This window comes from Mobula birostris, chromosome 3 (genome assembly GCF_030028105.1).
Source record: "Mobula birostris isolate sMobBir1 chromosome 3, sMobBir1.hap1, whole genome shotgun sequence".
Taxonomy (NCBI): Eukaryota; Metazoa; Chordata; class Chondrichthyes; order Myliobatiformes; family Myliobatidae; genus Mobula; species Mobula birostris.
Window position 1 is genome coordinate 84,865,502 of NC_092372.1, and position 22,230 is coordinate 84,887,731.

The window sequence follows — 22,230 nt, forward strand, 5'->3', positions numbered from 1 at the left end:
TAAACCAGTTCAGCATTGCACGCAATCAGAGTTATGGAATCATTTGCTGATGAACTACAGAACCTGGCACATTAAAGCTCTATTGTGAAAAATCCAGGCTGGAGTTTATGTGCTTGCTTGGAATACTAGTGAGAAATATGCTCCATGACCAATGCATTTAAATTGGTGAGTAAAACCAACTTTTTGAAAGCATTTTCATTATTTGAAGCTCAAGTGGCAGAATAATTCTGAGAGCCTCTTTTTTTCAGGAATACCAGGTACCTTTTATGCCTTACAAGCTGGGACAAAGTCTAGACTGGAACTTGCAACTTGGACCCCTGTGTTCCCTTCAGCTGAGGTCTATACACTTCAAAGCTCAATCTGTTAAACTGAATGACTATCTATGATGCAATGTCCACAGGGACCATGAGAAATGGTTGGAAACATTTTCTCAGAGATTTTTAAAGGCAACCATAATGCGCCATTCTCTTCAAGAAAGAACCCAACAAGAAGGGATAAGCAGATCCGTACACAACTTGGAAGCAAAGCAACATGATCGTGATAAACTGCTTTCACGTATCCTTAAAACATGTGCTTTTAAAATGGCAGCTTGTAAATAACAAGTGAGCAACCCAGTGTGTGGTCACATCCAGAAAGGAGGAACAAGCCTAAACAGTATTTGCACAGCCGCTACTTCCACTTCCATTGAATTGAAGGTTGCTCTGGGATCAGTCATACCTGACATTAACCTTATTGGCCCGGTGAGCTAGTGTAGACAAATAGAACTACCAGCCACGGGAATAAAATCAGAAATTGGTAGATTCAGTAGGTCAAGCAGCACCTGAGGAGACAGAAAGAAAACAAAAGCTAACGTCGGTGAATTTTCATCAGAATGAACCACTGAATAATATTGAGTTTACATGGGCAGTGTTACTCTCAGTGATCCACAATCTATGCTTAATATTCCTGTTCGATCTCCATGATCTATGTGGTTTGACCACTTTCTTACTTCACCAGCTCAGACATTGAGAACCTCATGCATTCGTGTATGAATAGACCTTTTTTTCTAAGAAAGCAAAGCCTAGAAATTGAATACATCTGTGTGCATTTATTGTGCAAAGGAAAACACTGTCTTACAAAATATAATTGAGATTGTTTTGAAGAGATAGCTAACAAAATTGATGAAGGCAGTGTGGTATATGTGGTTTGACAAATTGCCACACAATAGTCTGGTCCAGCAGGTTAGTGACCATGGGATCCAAGATGTTTTGCAAACTGGATACAAAACTGACTCAGTGATAGTTAGAGGGGGGTAACAGTTGAGTTGTTCTTTTTTTTTAAGGCTGGAAGTTGGCATCCAGTGCTCTACTGCAAAATTTAGTGCTGACACCATTGTTGTTTGTTGTACATGAAACCACCTTGGTTTCCTTGGCTGTGTAAGTGGAGGGAAGGCAGCCTCCAACCCCGCCAAACTCGTGAGATTGAGGTGCGCTCGATCCCACCCCAAACCTCAGTTTGTGTAGATGCTGTGTCATTTGCTACCCTGTTACAAATTAATTCCACAGATTAATAACAGATAGTACACTGTATACAATTAAAGGAATTATATTCGCAAATACGAGGAATTCTGCAGATGCTGGAAATTCAAGCAATATACATCAAAGTTGCTGGTGAATGCAGCAGGCCAGGCAGCATCTCTAGGAAGAGGTACGAAGGGTCTCGGCCCGAAACATTGACTGTACCTCTTCCTAGAGATGCTGCCTGGTGTGCTGCGTTCACCAGCAACTTTTATGTGTGCTGAAAGGAATTATATTTATGAGTCTTAACTGAAGGATTAGTAAAACATAACAAAAAGAAAAGGGCCCATTCTCATCAAACAGTCAAATGTGCACAAGTTGGAGGTCATCTTGAGTTTCTCTGTCAGTCACGCACTGGACCCTCGGTCAACAAGAAAGCACACTCCACCTTCTGAACGTCACTCGCAATTCATCTCGAACAAATGGGTCTCCCACCAGATTGTATGCTATGAGCAGTTCTCCCCAGCATCTTCTCTCAAACAAAACCTTATTGTCCTTCGCCAAGAACACCTTATTGTCCTTCCGCTAATTGGATGGCGCACATTCCACATCATTCCTTATCTTCAACAGTAACTCAAAAAGGCTGAAAGCAGAACAGCAGCTCGTACAGAGCTGCTAAATGAAGTATCTACAGCACAACCGTATAGATGTAAGCCAGGGCATTACATTCTCCCCCCACCACAAATATTCATGTCCTCATGGCTTTGAAATACTTTGTCATCCCGATATTAATAACACCGTTTTCAAAGGAATTTTGCGATGTTAGAACCTCCAATCCATTTGTAAATGGTAGTGACACATCTCACTAGGGTGATAGTCGCAACCCTCTGTTTCCCCGGTGCTACATAGGCCAGCCTATCTGGGGGTCTCTGGCTCTTTGAGACCTCCATATCCCATCATCTACATCTTCAGTTTCAGACACTCCTTGGGATACTTCTGGTCTATAGAATGAGGCCTCCCCTGGTCTATCACTCGTGCCTTCCTGCAACTTGGATCCCTCTGCCACTTAGCTGAGGTCAGCTTCCTTCCCAGTTACTTTAGGCCCCAGCCTCCCTTCATGGTCCAGCTGCAAGCCTGCCTGAGCACTGTTAGTCCCCCCCATTTCACCTGCCTCAGTGTGAGAAAGGTTGGGAATCCTCAATTATTGGGGAGTTGGCGAAAGGCAGCATATACCACCCCCCATTTCCTCATCCTCCGAGTCCGTACTGCATTCAGGGGTGGGTGCCAGTTTAATTCTTCCTGCTGCTGATCCTTCAGTTTCACCACGTTGCTGCAGAGTCCTCTTACTAGGTGTAGGGCCCAGGTCAGACTCTGGGTCAACACGCACCTCTTGTCCCAGAGGCAGAAGGTGGTTCCGATGGAGATCCTTGACAGGCCCATTCCCATCCTTTGGTTTCACCTGGAAAACTGGTACGTTTGGCTTTTGACTCACCACTGCATAGGGTGTAGCCATCCAGTGGTCAGCCGACTTATACTTCCCAGGTAACCCCAAATTCTTGTTGAGGCCTCGGTCTCCAGGGATGAGTTGGGAGGATCTAACCATTTGATCATGCCTCCTCTTATTTCCTTGATTCTATTTGGTAGCCAAGACTTCAGCTAATTCATACGCATTTTTCAGCTCCTTTCTCATATCAGACACATACTTCAGATATGTCTGCTCTTTATCAGCCTCACTCATGGATATCTAGTAAGACCCACTGCTCAAGTCCAGCACACCGAATCAGGTTGCACCATTCAGGCAGGCCAGCACATTCTCAATTCTCGGGACTGTATACCAGTTGGGGACTGTACACCTGTTCCGAGTCCGATAGTCCACACACATCCGCACCTTCCCGTTCTCATTCCTGGCCACTACTATTGGAGATGCGTAAGGGCTTCTGGACTCAGTGATGATCCTAGCTTCCTTCAACTTCCGCAGATGCTGCCAAATGCCCTCCACCTCTGCTGGTGACAGTTGCTGCGACCTTTCTCTGACGGGGTGTCCTCTGTCACCTGGATGGTGTGGCGAGTGCTCTTGGAACAACCTACATCAAACTTATCAGTGGAAAAGATATCTTCCAGCTTTAATATTTTCTCTATCAACCTCTTCTTCCAACCTCCAGGTACCGGGCAGTCCCCAAGGTTGAATGACTCTGCAGTCATCTTTCCTCTTTTTGGAGCGAGTTTCTTCCCAGCTTGTCTCACAGGGAGACTAGACATTACAGTCACCAGGAAGAGGTGCACCATTGGCATCCCCTGCCTGAAGTGACCTCCCGCTCTGAAGTGTTCCTGACAATCACTGTCATCTTTTTCATCTGTACATCCGAGGGCTTCTGCAGTTCGGGATTCGCCAGTACCCCAGCAGGTAAGCCTGACTCCTCTTCATGGCCTTCTGGTGCATCCACCAAGAGGGCCTCGGCCTCAGGCATTCTTGGAAATTTAGGGTTTCCCATCACTCTCGCTACTTCCCCAGGCTGTAACACGACTGGTTTTGACTGGGTGAACTACACAGTCCCTCGTTTATGCTCATCATCCAGCCCAGTGCGGCCACGTACTTCCTCAAAAGCAGCTTGGAACACAGGGTGAATGGACAATGTTTCCAGAAAGCTCTCTGCTACATTCTCCTTGCAGGCTCCCATGAGCCTCCTCACAATAGGTGTATTCGTCCCCATGAGAACAGAAGCTTCTCCCTCTCGACCGGGTGCGGACAAACCAGCACTAATATATCAAGGACCTCAGCTACTCCCACATCTGCCTCTGAAAACTCCAGCTTCACTGACAAGTAACCTTCATACAGATAGTCATTTGTACTAAGACCCCAGATCTCCAGGGCACTGAGTGGCGTTAATCGTAAATGCATCAAATACTGGTTGTAAAATGAACAGTACAGCAGAGTAACCTGAGAGCTGGTGTCAAGTATGGCTCCAGCATAAATACCCTCAATCTGTAGCTTTACACTGGAGACTGGCCCCACTCAGCCTTCAGAAATAGGGTTTTTTGCTTTAGCATGGTCCTTGATATATTGCTGGGAACATGTTTCCCACGAGATGCCAGGCCGTCCCCTCACTGGGTCTCTTTGCTTAGGTATCTGGGGGCTCACTCTCCGAGGAGTTTCCTGTCGTTCACACTCCTGCCTGAAGTGTCCCTCTTCACCACAGTTATAACAGACAATATTGGCTGCTCCCCTTCTCGCGGGACCCCAGTCACTAGTAGCCCTCTACGTAGTCCCTCCCCTTGGGGGGTTCCACCTCCCTATCAGCTCTATTGTATGAGCGGCCTCACCTGCTGATAACAACCGGGGCACCTCAGTCCTAAACTCTGCCATGAGCTCCTTCACCACTCCCCTGGGTGGATTATCAGAGGTCACCTCACCCAAGGGGACCACTATCGAGGACTGTACCCAGCGGACAGAGGTTTCGCACACCTCCATCACATTCTCCTCCTGTCTTACTTCTCTGATCAGCTCGACAAATGAAGGAGGGGGTCACGTCTTATGAGACGTTTGGAGACCTCAAGCAATCAGGTCTGGAGGATGGGTGCCTTTTGCTACTTGGTCCTTTCTTAACTGATTCACCTCAGCCGTTTGAATGGCCCCCCCTCTGCCCCAAGCAACTTAGCTCCCTCTCTAGCCAAAAAATGTAGGCAGAAATCTTCTGTCCTTCCTCCTGAAACATATTCTGAAATCTGGTCATAAGCTCCAATGTGCTTCCCGTCATGCCAAACACCTTTTCTAGCACTTGCATGTAGGCCGCAGAGGTAGCAAAGGGGTTCTGTGTCTTTACAGATCTCACTACGTCAACAGCCGGCTACTTCAGACTTTCAATCAATCGCTGTCTTTTTTCGTCATCAGGGCACTGCCACTCATCGAACAACTGAGAGGTCTGCTGCACCCAAGTCTCATACTCCTCTTCCCCTTTAGGGGTGGGCTTCATTCCTGAAAACAGGCTGAACCTGCGATAGCTGGGACTTTGAACCAGGGCATTTTGCCATTTATTCACCAGGGTGGTAAGGGCCACTACCTACTCAGAAAGCTCAGCCCTCACTGGAGGACTCATTAGACCTTCCACATCAGACCACTCCTTCCCCTTGCTCCACAGAAATGAGAGCAACTTGTCTTTAAAGTCTCCGGCCCCAGCCACAGGAAACTCAGTTTCCAATTTGACACGCTTGCCTTCACTCCCCTCCTCCCTGAAAGTATGGACAGCCCATGGCTCCCCCTCTCCCAGGGCCCCAATTGCACCTGGCAGTTCTACTGCCATTACGTCAGGCTAGTCTGAACTAGAACAAAGTCTTTGCCCGCCATTTTATCAAACCCCCACTCCACCCTTGCAGCTTCCATAATCACGTATCATAATCACTTTACCGAACAATAGTTTAACACAGACTTAAACACACAACCCACTGGATCAATACTCAGGGCAATCACACAGTATCCAATGAAATCGATCCCGGACAATACCCTCACAATGAAACACCCTGGATTCCTTGGCTGCGTAAGTCTATGGAAGACAACCTCCGGCCCCGCCAAACTCGTGAGATTGAGGTGCGCTTGATCCCATCCCAAACCCCGGTTTGTGAGGATGCTGTGTCATTTGCTACCCTGTCACAAATTAATACCACAAAATTACAGACAGAACGCTGCATATGAATAAAGGATTTATATTTATGAATCTTAACTGAAGGGTTAGTAAAGAATAACAAAAAGAAAAGGGCCCATTCTAATTAAACAGTCAAATGTGCACAAGTTGGAGCTCATCTTGAACTTTTCTGTCATATGCTAGACCCTCATCACTGTGAAAGTACACACCACCTTCTGAATGTCGCTCGCAATCCATCTCGAACAAACAGGTCTCCTGCCGGATGGTATGCTACGACCGGTTCTCCCCAGCGCCTTCTCTCTTCATCTCCTCTTGAACAAAAGCCCCCAGCCCAACCTTAGTGTCCTTCACCAAGAAAACCTCCCGCTAATTGGATGGCACACATTCCACATCATCCCTTATCTTCAACAGTAACCCAAACAGGCTGAAAGCAGAACAGTAAGTATGTGAATCAGGTCATTACATATATATATATGACTTGGCTGAGAATGTAGGTAAAGTGGTAAGTTGGCTGAAGACACAAATACTGGTGGAGTATCAGGTAGCAAATAAGTTTGGAAAGGATGCAGAGAAGCAGGAAAATTGGGCAGAGCAGTGGCAGGTGGAAGTATATCCAGACAAATGTGAGGTTGAGAAGTTAGGATGTTAAATACTAACAAGATGTGTACGTAAATGGCAGGGACCTCAGTAGTGCTGATGTATAGTAGTACCAATCTACAGAGGGACTTTGGAGCACAAGTCCGTAACTCCCTGAAAATTGCAACACAGGTGGATAGGGTGGGAATGAAGGAATTTCTGCTGCTTTTCCCATCATTTGAACACTTTTGTCCCCTTGCTGGTGAATCTGACACTTACTTATTTTATTTTTATTTAGGAATGCAGTGTGGAATAGATCCTTCCAGCCCAATAAGTCGCACTGCCCAGCAACCCACCTATTTAACCCGGGACTAATCACAGGACAATTTACAATGACCCATGAACCTATTAACCAGTACGTCTGTGGACTGGGGGAGGAAACTGGAGCACCCGGAGAAAACCCACGCACTCATGGGAAGGACATACAAACTTTCTATTGGGAGGACACTGGAATTGACCTCCGAACTCCAACGCCTAAGATGAAAAAGCGTCGAAAACAGCTGTAATAACTGAACTGGCTGAAAAGGTAAACACAATTTAAGAATTTTTCACCAATAAATTTCAGTTATGTAGTTTTACTAACATAAAGCATGTCCATTGTGGAAAAAAAATCATGGAGGTGCTAACGGAATAAATAATAACTTGGTGGGATTTGAAACAATATCTTCCAAAATCACGTGTTGTTGCAATCATCTAGCAGGTGCCAAGCCAGCATGAGATATTTCCTGTGAAAGCATCTCACTACTCTTGGGTTGTAAAAAATCATTTGCTGCTTCATCTGGCAGTAAATATAATAATTATATAACTTTTTATTATGGGTGGGATTTCAAGGATTGAAGGCAGCATTTCATGCCACATGCCAACAAGTTGTTACGTGTGCCATAGGTTCGCCACTCCTGCAAATGTATGAGTCTATGTACCATTCCAAAGTACTAGTTATTATGTGCTCTTGGTCAGTTTCACAACCTTTGCTTTCTGTCCACCCGATCCTTACACCAAACTCACCTGTTTCTGCTGGAGTCTCTTAATCCATTAAGATTTGTGTAACATTCAGCACATGTTTAACCCAGCAAATGAGGGTCACATCTAATTTCACAGCAATAATCACATTGGAGATTGTTGCATGTTTCGGATATATTTTCCTGCAAGCTTGGTCTGCAGCTTAACCTACATAGGTACTGATACTTCTTAAAAAATTAAATCATACCAATAAATTAAGTCAATGGAATGTTTTACATCAATTTGTTTTTCCACAACAAATTCCCTGGTGTACTGCAGTTCAGCACTCTAACCTAGGGAAGTGATTAAGACCATAAGAGCAGAATTAGGCCACACAACCCATGGAGTCCTCTTCACCATTCCATCATGGCTGATTTATTATCCCTCTCAACGCCATCCTTGTGCCTTCTGCCCATAAACCTTGACCTATCCACCTTTTCTTTAAGTATATCCAATGACTTGGTTTCCACAGCCCACTGTAGGAATGAATTGCAGATTCACCACCTGTTTAAAGAAATTCCTCCTCATCTCTGGTTTAATCTGTAGGAACTGTTGCAGAAACAGATGAGCCTGGGGTTTGGCATTAGGTGGACAGACAGCAAACCCTGAGTGTGTTCCAGTGGTAGGTCAGGAAAGCTGGAAGTGGATGAAGGATCTGCCATAAAATGAGAATAGAGATCTCTGGAGCAAGAGAGGATCAGATGATCAAGTGAAATGTTGTAAGATTATGATATTACAGAACCTAGGTTGGGACTTTTTGATTGCTTTAATATTCAAAGTTTATTCATGCCAGATTTGAAATGAAAACTTCAAGAAGTCATAACTCTGTGAGCAAATAGATTTCCCCACATGCCATTTGTAATTGGTCACCCTGTTGTCCTGAAGCTAAGCTCCTGAGGGTTGGAGAGTTGAGGAGGGAGAGAAGCTATAAAAGGAAGTGTTATTTGATCACGATGATGCCAAACATAAGCAGTCAAGCAAATCAATTTAATTTAATGGTAAGTAAAGTACCACCTTTTCATAAATCATGTACATTTCTGACCTGTTTTATGTAAACTTTCAACTTAAATCCAGCGGATCTTTATTAAAAGCATTATTTGAACTTTTTACCAGTCATTACAAACTGCTAAAGGATAGGCTTTCGATTATGCCAAATATTTATGCCTTGGATGTTCAGAACCCTTTTTACCACTCAATGCTTATCCAATGTGTGTGTTTTAATCCCAAGGTAAACAGTGAATTCACCATAAAAAGTATTTAAAATATAGGTGAGATTTTCCATTGTTTCTCCACAATTATTTCTCCTGAAAAATACATTTTTAGATTCCATCTGGCACCTAAAACATCTCTTCCTTCCAGCATGTCTGTATACTCTATGAAATAGACTGCCACTACTTGCCTCAGCCACTCTGATGTCACCTCCCAAACCAATAATCTCTGCCATCCTGAAGGCCAATGGCAGCAGGTGCAAGGGGGCTGTACAACATGCACATTCACACACTGCACTGCTGTTCCTACTGGATCTAAACCCTGGGATTCCTTACTTGACCCCCACCTTCTCAAAGTCATTTGGAATGGAGACTAAATGTTGGCCTTGTCTGCATTAGCCAACATATATGTGAATTAAGAAAAAAAATCCAAGTTCATGAGATCTGCCTTTACTGATGTAGTGACTTTTACCTCTTCACAACTTGTCAACTCTATAAACTTCTCAAATGGATGTTGTGGAAAACAATCAAATGTGCCAAGAAAAACATTACAACTATGTAGTCAAATTACTAAATATTTTGACATAGGAATAAGTCATGTAATCTAAGTTGTTGTTGAAATATTATTTTTGTAGTTCATTGAATGAATTTTATTTGTGTTTTACCGGGATGTCTGGACTTTCTTTTGTGGTCTTTTGTCTAGATGTAGAACTCCTGCAGCCTAGAAACTATGGCCTGTGGCCCTTACAATGCTTCCTAGCTGGTGTCAAGAGGAAGACAGCATATTGCTCAGAACAATAGCCTACATCATCTTACCCTTTGCCCTGAAGTCAGACGCTGCACAGCAGTAGGATAACCCACTCACTGAGTGGTCTGACAACTGTCAAAGTGCATTGCAATCGCAACCAGCCAATTTTCTTTGCAGGCAGAAATAGGACTCGTCAAGCAGGCAGAGACATAGTAACTCAGACAGCTATGCTGACATCTTGGAATGGTTAGGGCAATGATTAAATTTATCGTCTGATTGCCCTCCACCAAGTATTGTTAGCAACATGGTTAACATTATTTGATGATTTGTAAATATTACAACATTAATTCTCAATATCAGTGTGGATGTTAGATTCCTTCTGTCCACTGTCATGGATGAGACAGAGATAGACAAATCCACATTATTGTGACATGTGAAGTGTTACAAATAAGGGCATATTTTATGAGCAACACACACAAAATGCTGGAGGAACTCAATAGGTCAGTCAGCATCTATGGAAGAGAGTCAGTCAGTCAGTGGGTGCCGTCCCGAATCTGGGGTTGGTGGCTATGCACCTCCATCTTCTTTGATCTTGCAACAGCACTGAGTACAGCCTCTCCTCCAGTTTGTTCTCACTGGCTACCTTGGCACTGCCCACCGCCGCCCCTGCCAAACTCGAGCCCGAGGCTGTGTCGGCTTCCAGCCGCGGCTGCTTCTTTGAGATCGGCTCTTCCTTAGGTGGAGGCCTTGGGCAGGTCCAGGCACACGGTGCAGTGCTCAAGTTCATCATGTCTCTTCAAACTAAGTGCATAGCATATGATTCATAGATACGTGGTGAGGCTTTATTCTCTTCCATGGAAGATGGCTGTTGGCTCACAAGGAGCTCATCCGCCCTTTGTCAGGTCTTGTTTTTTTTTAGTCCTGCTGGATGTCCTCACACCCTCCTCGCCAGACTAATTCCGGTGGGGAATTCAGCCCAAGTCTCCAACCACTCGACCACAGCCCCCAGCCAAGTGTCAGGGGCCCACCCCCCGCTGAATCTCTCCGAGCGCCTGGCACCCGACCAAAAACCATAGATGAGCGGCCATGACCAAAAGAGAGAATACAGTTGATGTTTTGGGCTGAGACCCTTCATCAGGACTCCAGCATTTTGTGTGTGTTGCATGGATGTCCAGCATCTGCAGATTTTCTCTTGTTTGTGATTGGCATATTTTATGAGTTTGTTCTTTCACAACATTGCCTGATATTGTTTGGAATTAGCATGGGAAAGGGATATAAAAGGAAAGGCCTGCAGAACTCACAGTTTTCTGACCAATAATTTCATTGATATACGGTATTGCAAGTAACTCAGTAGTTCCTCTTTAACAACAGGAAAGTAAAACAACAATTAATATTTTATTTATTTATTCTGGAGTCTTCCCCCTTCTTTTTCCAGTCTCGGCTCGAAACGTTGACTGTTTATTCATTTCCATAGCTGCTTCCTGACTTGCTGAGTTCCTTCAGCGTTTTCTGTGTGTTGCTTTGCTTTTCCAGCATCTGCAGATGTTCGAGTGTCAATGAATGTTCTATCCGTGATATTGCTATGTTATGGCCAGAAGGAGCTTTGATGATGGAGTGAATGGTCACAGTAGCATTTAACTTCAGCTATTTTTGTTTCTCTTCAGCACTCCTGTGATGTAATAGCATGAAAGCCCAGCAGAAATATATTGAAATTAAGTATGGATTATTCATTCATGAATTCCTGATTCAGTTATATTTGTGATATGGTGCTCCAGGAGATGTTGCATTAATAAAATCTTACCTGAGAGAAAACCAGAGCCTGAAAATTACACACTGCAATAATATTGTATTAATGATTAAAAACTTAGTATCAAATTTCTATATTCATTATTTTAACAGTTATTAGCTTTCTTACAAATATCAACTTAAACATTCGTATAAACAATAGACATGGAAGCTTGAATGCATATATTATGTGATAATAGTGCACTGTTCAATTTCCAGATTCATCTATTTCATAAGAAGTAGATAAAAGGAAGAGAAAAGGAACCAAGTCTTTTGCTTGTTTGAATGATAATGTTCTGAATTACTATGGAGCTTTTCACAACTTAATTGCTGTTTTCAGTCATTAATGTTGCTTCCATGGGCATCTTACTGATCTCCCATCAGAAGTACAGAAGTTGACTAGGTTTAGACTTAACTGAAACTGAGGGATTCATTTCTCTAGTGTGTTTGGCCTGGAACTAGTTGCCACATATATGAGACCTGCAGGAGAAAAAGTGAGAGCCTGTGGCAACAATACCAGCTGCTAATTCATTAAAACCAACTCCAAATACAATGAAGGGACAAAGGCAATATAGTGTGGATATGAAAGATCTGAAGATCTGAATTAAAAGAAAAAAATGCTGGAAATACTTAGCAGTTTAGGTACAGGTGAGGAGAGAGAAATAGGATTAAAATTTCAAGTTGACAAACATTTATCAGAACCTTTGAAATTCATCTGAACTGAATAGATGCAGTTTATTTTGCCCTCTGTGTTACTGGCACTTTGGATGCAACTAGCAGAAAACGTGCATCTGAGCACAACCTTGAGGGCTAGGAGCAGCCTCCGTATTCCATTGAGATTATGTCGCATACATGCGTTGCCCCATAATTTTCCTGGAATGTTTCTATGGCAGTCTTTGAAACAATTAATCCCCCCCCCATGTGAACTTGGCTCATAAAAGCTGCCTGACCAAAGGCACCTACGGGAAGCACCCATACTGGGCACGCCTTATGTAATGGTAAATAGTGGTGTTATTTCTGTGCACTCAGTTAGCCACCTCCACATGCAAGGAGTTCACATACTGTACAAATTGGGTTATCAATAAAGTTCAGTGAGTATCCTGAAGACTGGTGTCCTGGTGTGCTCTGCACGATCCCTCAGTAAAGAACATAACATCTTATTTGATGGACAGCACTTTGAGACAGAGGGCTTGCTCTTCTAAGGAAGTTCCAAACCCCTGAGAAACATCTTGATCTAAGTATATGATTCAAACTACCTTAGTTAAGATACTGCAGTGAACTTTTATCAGAACCTTTGGCTTGAAATACCTCAGGATCAAGTTCATGTTTCTCAGTTGCCATTTTTACGTACAATACCTTTTAGGCTCAGTGACTAGATACAACAGGACATGATTCTATGCAATGACCGTTCCAGATGCCGTTGAGATGTGCTTGATGGACTTCCTAACAAACGTGAGGATCAAATTCACCCACACCTGATTCCTGAAGACAGATTATTCCCCTTGCATTAAAAGTCAAAACCAAGTGACCCATATGTGATTGTACTAACTGTTGTTGTGATTTCCCTTCATTGGCCTAGCACTGTATTTCTATGTAAAGCAGGGCTGATTTTAGGTACTTCCATGAACTTCCTAGACTAAAGGCATCCAGATTGTCCAAAGCTGCTATGCTGTTATAACCACTAACACTTCTATTCCAGCATTCATCTGGTGAGCATTCAACCTAAATTCAGTTTCTACATGATTTTGCAATTTCTAGTCAGGGATGCCATAATCTAAACACAAGAGATCCTACAGATAATGGAAATGCAGAGGAACATACACAAAATGCTGGAGGAACTCAGCAATCAGGCAGCATCTATGGAGAGGAATAAACAGTCACTGATTAATGGTGAGATTTGGCATGAAACATCCTCTGCATAGATGTTCCCTGACCTGCTGACATCATAATCTAAACTCATTGAGAAAGGTTTCAATTGACTTTAGTCTAATCAAGTGAAGCCGCTGCATCTCGGCTCTAATGACCTGTGTTCAATCCTTTCCATGTAAATACATGGGCGTCCCCTGGTGCTGTGGTTTCCTCCCACATCCCCCAAAATATGTGGGCTGGCAGGTTCATTGATCACTATAAAAACTGCCCCTAATTAGTAAGTGAATGGTGTTGCCAGGGTGGTAGCTGATGGGAATGTATGGAGAATAAAATAGGTCAGTCAGGATAGGAATACCAAAAGAATGGTTGGCGCAGAGTTTGTGGTTCAAATGGCCTGTTTGTGAACTGCATTTCCTGACCATATGACTCAAATTAGGAGAGAGTGATGGACCATGGGAACCACACAGTAAGATTGTGAACCATAGGTGGACAATGCATGGGAAAACGCGGTCCTATTCAGTATTTGCTCAGATCTTGAAATAGTAGCTGAACTCTTCGGCACAATCTTTTCATGGTATTAAGAGTCACTTAGTGCCACACTGGTCCTATCAAGTTCGCTGTCCACTAAACTCCACTTAAGTATTCCAGATGCTTATTCAACATGTATTCCATGAGCTGTTATAGGTACAAGGGGAAATTAAGTGTGCAACATTTGATTGTACTTAGTGCAAAGTTTGGTATGACCAGGACAATAAAGAGTGACTAATGTCCTCTCATTTTCAACCACAACCTCAGGTGCAGTTACTTGGGTATAAATGTAGTTACATACAGTATAAGACCATAAGATGTAGAAGTAGAATTAGGCCAACAGGCACAGCGGTCTGCTCCATAATTTCATCATGGTTGATCCATTTTCCATCTCAGCCCCAATCTCCTGCCTTCAACCCGTATCCCTTCATATGCTGACTAATCACCCTCTGCCTTAAATATAGCCCCTGCATGTGACAATGAATTCCATAGATTCAGCACTCTCTGGCTAAAGAAATTCCTCCTCGTCTCCATTCTAAAAGGACCACCCTCTATTCTGAGGCTGAGTCCTCTCATCTTAGACTCCCCTTCCTTAAGAAACATCCTTTCCACATCCAGTCTATTGAGTCTTTCACCTTTCGAAAGATATCAATGAGGCCACCCCTCATTCCTCTGAATTCCTGCATGTATCGGTCCAGAACCATCAAACGGTTTTCATATGACAAGTCTTTCAAACCCAGAATCATTTTCGTGAACCTCCTTTGAACCCTCTCCAATGTCAGCATATCCTTTCAATACAGTTCACAATACTTCAAGTGAGGACTCTCTACTGCCTTATAAAACCTTAACGTTACTTCCTTGCTTTTTGATTCTAGTCCTCTTGAAATTAATGCAAACATCGCATTTGCCTTCTTCAGCACTAACTCAACCTGTAAATTAACCCTTAGGGAATCCTGCACAATGACTCCTGAGTCCCTTTGCACCAGAGTTTTTTGTGTTTTCTCTCCAGTTAGAAAATAATCTGTCCTTCTATTTATTCTACCAAGGTGCATGACCATACATTTCACAACATTGTTTTCTATCTGCCACTTCTTTGCCCATTCTCCTAATCTAAGTCCTTCTATAGCCTCTCCACTTCCTCTAATCTACCTGCTCCTCCAGCTATCTTTGTATCGTCCACAAACTTTGTCACAAAGCCATCAATTCTGACATCCAACTCATTGACATTAAAAAGAAGTGGTCCTAACACAGACCCCTGGGGAACATCACTAGTAACCGGCAGCCAAACAGAAATGGCTAACTTTATTTCAACTCTTTGTCTCCTGTCATTCAGCCACTGCTATATCCATGCTAGTATCTTTCCTGTAATACCATGGGCTCTTAACTTGTTAAGCAGCCTCACGTGTAGCACCTTGTCAAAGCCCTTCTGAAAATTCAAGTACACTATATCCACTGATCCTCCCTTGTCTTTTTGTTAATGTGCCTCCAGGTACCCCAAAAACCTCATCCTTATCAATTGACTCCAACATCTTTCCAACCACTGTTAGACTAACTAGCCGATAATTTCCTTTAACTGCCTTTCCCACTTCTTGAAGATGGAGCAATATTTGCAATTTTCCATTCATCTGGAATCATGCCAGATTCTTGAAAGATCATTACTAATGCCTCCACAGTCTCTTCAGCCAGCTCTTTACACTATCTGGTCCAGGTAAGTTATTTCAATTTCCGAAGAACTGTTTCCCTCGTAATGGCAACTACACCCACTTCTACCCCCTGACACTCTTAAATTTCTGGCGTACTGCTAGATTCTTCCATAGTGAAGACTGATACAAAATACTTATTCAGCTCATTCACCATTTCTTTGTCCCCCATTACTACCTCTCCAGTATCATTTGCCAGCAGTCTAGTGTCCACTCTCACTTCTCTTCTATACTTTATGTATCTGAAGAAACTTTTGGTATCCTCTTTAACACCTTCATATTCCATCTTTTCTTTCTTTATGACTGTTTAGTTACCTTCTGTTGGCTTTTAAAGGTTTCCCAATCCTCTAACTTCCTATTAATTTTTACTCTATTTTATGCCATCTCTTTAGCTTTCATATTTGCTTTGACTTCTCTTGTTAGCCTCGGTTGAGTCATCCTGCCTTTAGAAGACTTCTTACTCTTTGGGATGTATATATCTTGTGCCTTCTGAATTGTTTCCAGAAATTCCAGACATCGCTGCTCTGCTGTCATCCCTGACAGTGTTCCTTTCAATCTATTTTGGCCAGTTTCTCTCTCATGTCTCTGTGATTCCCTTTACTCCACTGTAATATTGATACATCTGACTTCAGCTTCTCCTTCTCATATTTCAGGGTGTGAATTCTATCACATGATGATCACTGTTTCCTAAGGGTTCCTTGACCTTAAACTCTGTAATTAATTCTGGTTCATTGCACACACCCAATTCAGAATAATTGGTCCCCTAGTGGACTCAACCATGATCTGCTCTAAAAAGCCATCTCATCGGCATTTCACGAATTCTCCCCTTGAGATCCAGAACCAACTTGATTTTCCCAATCTACCTGTATATTGATATCCCCCATGACTCCTGTAACATTGCCCTAATGGCATGCTTTTTCTATCTCCCTATGTAATTTGTAGAACACATCTTTACTACTGTTTTGGGGGGGGGGGGGTCTTTATATAACTCTCATCAAGGTCTTTTCACCCTTGCAGTTTGTTAGTTCTATCCACAATGAATCAACAGCTTCTGACCCCATTTCACCTCTTTCTAATGATTTGATTTTATTATTTGCCAACAGGGCCAAGCCATCCCCTCTGCCCTCCTGCCTGTTCTTTTGATACAATGTGAATCCTTGGCCATTCAGCTTCCAGCTGTAATCCTTTTTCTGCAACAATTCAGTGATGCCTGTGTTGTAACGTGGATGAAATTACCGGAGAGACAGAGTCACTGGTAGATACAAAGCAGCTTCTTCATTCGACACAACAAGGTACAGCAGGCATCTTACGCACGGAGACGCTTTCCACAGAAAGGTCTGCTAGCTAAATGTGGGCTCGATATTTATATGCTAAACACAAAGGCAATCGCTACTTAAAAAGTTACAGACAATGCATAGACAATGCTTCCTATTGAAGCTACATACAAAATCTCACACCATCCTTTCCTCCCGACGCCAACATGTCTGGGTTGGTATCTACAGCCTTTAGGAATGTAAGTTAAGTCTACAATACATTTATTTGGCATTTCCCGTGCTAACATAGAAGACAATTCATACAATTAATATTTATAATGTATAGGTGATACTGCCTTCAAAGCTACAGCATCAGGCACCAGAAGCACCCGGTATTTACACCTTTTAGGAAGCCCATTGTGGTGGACTCAATCCACAGTCCTTTGTCAAACAGTTAAAATAGAAGTCTGGTGGCCAAAGTCATTTAAGTGTTAACAAATCATCTACCCAAAAGAATCCACTCTAACAGTTGCCTGTAACATCAAACATGCCAATCTTTAATTGTGCTACAAGTTCATCTGCTTTATTCCATATACTGTGTGCATTGAAATATAACACCTTTCGTCCTCGATTCGCTCTTTTCAATTTTGTCCACCTTTTACATTGCAACTCATTGTTGACTGCAGATTCGCCGTATCATCAGCCTCTCCTGCTAGCAGTCTCACTACACATTGCCTCTGTAAACCAACTACCTCACCCACAGCACTATCATTCCAGTTCCCATCCCCTGCCAAGTTAGTTTAAACATTCCCAAACAACTCTAGCAAACCTGCCCTCAAGGATATTGGGTTCAGATGTAACCCATCCTTTTGGACAGGTCATACCATCACCCATGGAGATCCCAATGATCCATAAATCTGAACACCTGCCCCCTGCATCAGTTCCTCAACCACACACCCACTGGCCAAATCATTCTATTCTTACCCTCACTGGTGTGTTGCACAGGCAGCAATCCAGAGATTACTACCCTGGAGGACCTGGTTTTCTTCTTTATAATGTAGCTCTCCAAAATCTCTCTTTGAGACGTTTTCACCCTATGTCATTGGTGCCTATATGTACCAAGACCTCTGACTGCACACTCTCCCCCTTTAGAACACCAACACGTGCCATTCCTATGCCTGTTCTTTCATTGATGTATTTTTAAGGAACTGAAAAGGCCAACACTGATCCTTACTGGAAAGGTGATAGTGAGCAGCATTTTTGAACCATATTAGTACTTCTGGTGAAGGTAGTTCCATTGGTGCAGTAGAGTATGGAATTATAAGATCCCTGTGATGATGAAGGACTGGCAATATGTGTCCATGCCAGAATGACACGTGACATAGAATGCAGGTGGTAGAGTTCCCCGATATCTTTTGCACTGGTCCTTCTAGATTGTAGAGGTTGCTGGCTTGGAAGGTGCTATCAGATTAACCTGGTGAGTAACTGAGGTGTGTTTTGTAGCTAGTACAGACTTGGAAACTCTGCACAGGTGATCCAGGAATGAATGGTTCAGATGTTTGAAGGAGTGCCGAGAAAATTGGCTGATTTGCCCTCGAAGAGTCTCAGGCTTCTTGAGAGTTGTAGGAAATGCATTCATGCAGGCAAGTGCTCTGTATGCCATCAGTCTTAGACCATGAGACCATAAGACCATAAGATATAGGAGCAAAAGTAGGCCATTCGACCTATCGAGTCTGCTCCACCACTCAATCATGGGCTGATCCAATTCTTCCAGTCAACCCCACTCCCCTGCCTTCTCCCCATCCCCTTTGATGCCCTGGCTAATCAAAAACCTGTTTCCATCTTCCATCTGGATTTCCATCCCGTTGATGGTGAGACAGCTTTGGAATGTCAGAAGGCATGTCACCTCTAAATATCCAGCCTTTGATTGCTCCTGTCACCCCCAATATTCACGAGACTGAGCTGAGTTTCTGACCTACCACCGAGTGGAGAGACAATCCATCCTGGACTCTTGGTGAGTTTTATTCCTTTACTATTCTTTCAAACTGTCACAGGAGTAGGAATGCACTGTTGCACGGTGCACTGCTGCATCTAAAGCGTTGCAATGTTTCTGCTGAGTTGCTCATGCTGCAGTGGGTCCAGAAGAACTGATTGCCCTTGTTCAGCACAGGCAGTAGCAGCAGCACATGTGATGGCTTCACCATCCACTGCAGGCACTGCATGGTGGTGTAGGATAAAGGCAGAGGTGGCAACATGGTTAACTCATCATGCTGCTCAGATATGGGAGTTCTGTTTCAGCCCTTTTCCTTCAACCTGGAACATCGGGTGGTCAATTGCCATCCATTCTACCTGCTGTTGGAGTTCTCACCCATCGTCCTTGTAGCACTATACATTCCACCCTCGGCAAACATCAAGATGACACTGGAAGAGCTGAGCACCATGATCAATAGGCGTAAGACAGTGCATCTCAATCCCTTCTGATCACTGTTGGGTCTTCAATCAGGCCAGCTTGAAGAAGACTCTGATAATCTACCACCAACATGATGCTTGTAGAGCCAGAGGAACCAACACACTTGATCACTGTTGCACCCCATCAAGAATGCTGCACGTGCCACCCACACATGCACTTTGGCAAATCTGAACACATGGATGTACTTCAATTCCTGGTGTTTAGGCAGAGACTGAAGACTACAGCACCAGTGGTCAGGACTGTAAAGGTGTGTTCAAGGGAGATGGAGGAACATTTATAAATTGGACCATATTCGGGTGTTTATCTTTGGATCTGAATGAATATGATATAGCCATCACTGACTTCATGAAGACCCTCACGGATGAATGTGTGCTTTTGAGAACATACCAAGGTTTCCCAAACCAGAAACCTTAGATGAGCCAACAGGTCTGTCGTCTGCTAAGGACTGGAGCTGTGCTGTTCGGAACCGGCGATCCAGAATCCTACACGTCCAGGTACAACCTATGGAATTGATTGTGGACTTCAGGAAGAGGAAGTCAGGATAACAACATTGGTCCTCATTAAGGGGGCAATAGCGTAAAAGGTAAGCAGTTTCAGGTTCCTGGGCATCAACTTCTCAGAGGATTGGTCCTGTGTCCAATACATTGATGCAATCACAAGGAAAGCATGCCAATGGCATTACTTCCTGAGGAACTTGAGGAGATTTGGAAATAACAAGAGAACCATAAACTAACATTAAATCTATGCCATGTTATTCAAGCATGTGATATGAATGGATGTGTAGGTAGAAGCAGTACAGAAACAGACCCTTCAGCCCATCATGTTAGCACCAGTTATCAACCATCCATTTAAACTAATCCCATGACAATTCCATTGTAATTCTACTCAGCTGTCCCCAGATCCTACCACTTACCTACACACTAGGAACAAAATACAGCAGCCAGTTAACCTACCGACCTGCATATCTTTGGTATTTGGGAAGAGAGCAGAGGTCCAAGAGGAAGCCTACACAGTCACAGGGAGGACACATACACTCCACATAGGAAGCACTGTGGTCAGAATTCTGGGGCTGCGAGGCAGTGGTGCAACTAGCTGCACTGCTGTGCCGTTCTATGTGAAGGTATGGATAAATTAAACATGGGAGAGTTTGGCTATCCTCCTTGATATTGGCTTGTGACTCTAGTCGCTGAAACACCCAAATACATCTAAAATCTACCATAACAAAGCCCAAGCCCAAACCAGTGTGAAGAATGTTTTGGAGCACTGAAGCAGTGCCACTGTTGCTTAGTTACTGTGATAGTGATAGCTTAGGCAAGGTGCCGAAAACAGTGATGTATGATGCATGCTCCATTATATTGCAAACAAAAAGGGCATTGATATGTAGAGCACCAATGGCATTACTATCATTAAACCAGCCACTCTCAACATGCAAGAAGTTTTGCCCTTGAGAGAAGCTTCACTGCTTCCAGGCAGCACCAAAGAGACAACAGGTGGCATAGCTGTCTGTACAAAGTCTGCCTCCTTTCCTGTAGAATGCACAAGGAACAGTCATAAAATCTCTGCCTTGCTTCCACTTCCAGGAAATCATGCTGAGCAAGTGACGTCCCTGAACTCCAAGTATAATGGGAAGTGATCCATTAATAATGGTGAGCATGAGCATGTGCCACCGAGTCAGTCATCCAACACTGGGTGGAGTCTGTCTGCCAAGTAAACACATGGGGAAACATTAGCTACAGAATTCAAGTGTCTGCTGAAACCTAATTTTTCCTGCTGTCCCATTAACTGATATTATTACCACAGAAACAGATATCGTTTTGCATTTACAGACTTGTCCACCTCTGAGGAGCCAAATACAGTGAGCGTGGCACACTGAATGAAGTCCACGTTCTTTCCTGGAGTGCAGGGGTTGGTTTCAGAGGCAATGGTCCACACCAGCAGCTTCTCATGCTCCCACATTGTGTGACTTTGACCTGTGAGAAGCAGTATGGCAGTAAGGTCACCATAACACATATGAAAGCATGGAGAATACACTTCATGAATGTCGAATAATGTGTGTGCTCAGGCCCAAGCTCTCTTGTAGCTGCTCACTCCACTACGTTTTGTGGGAAAAGATTAGTTAGGTTCAACAATTCCATTATTAGTTTGTCTTCTCATGTGATCTCCAGGTGCGAATTCCAATAACTCATTGGCTGATTCATTCAGAAAGGTTTAACTTCTTTCCTTTTATTCCCACCCCCCCCACCTTTAACGAACACCAAATTTGTCATCTGTGGCTATGGCAACAGGATTCTGCTGTTCTTATTGGCTGATCAAAATATAATGCTCAACAGTGCCCGGGACTGTTTTCATTCCAAATCCTGAACTCAATAACCTAATCATTTTCAGCTGGGAGCAGACCTGATGACTTTTGACTAGGATCCTTTGAGTATTTCTAAATGGAACAATCTAATTTTGATTTGCTGTCAGGAACCTGTCTCACTGTCTTTTGAAAACTGCTATTGATTTTTACTATTGCTCCCCTACTGACGGTTTATGCCGTGCATTGGATACTCTCATACTGTAAAAAGATTGCCTAAATTACCAACTTCTTAGTTCAGACTGATTTGAAATTATAATACATTGTTGATGAAGTTAACACCTTTAGTGATGTTACCAGATCACTTTTGCACCTTCTGCTCTGCCCTCATCCTAAAACCATTGTTTTCTCTTGAGCGATGTTGACAAGCTTTGGATACGAATATTTGCAGTCAGTGAGGAATCTGTTTTTTCTTGTGCAAAACAAAAGAACGAATGCTGGAGGAATTCAACAGGCCAGGCAGCATCTGTGGAGGGAAGTGGACAGTTGACGTTTTGTTTCGATTACAGTATTTGCAACCTCTCAGGTCTCAGGCTGCTTTTCTT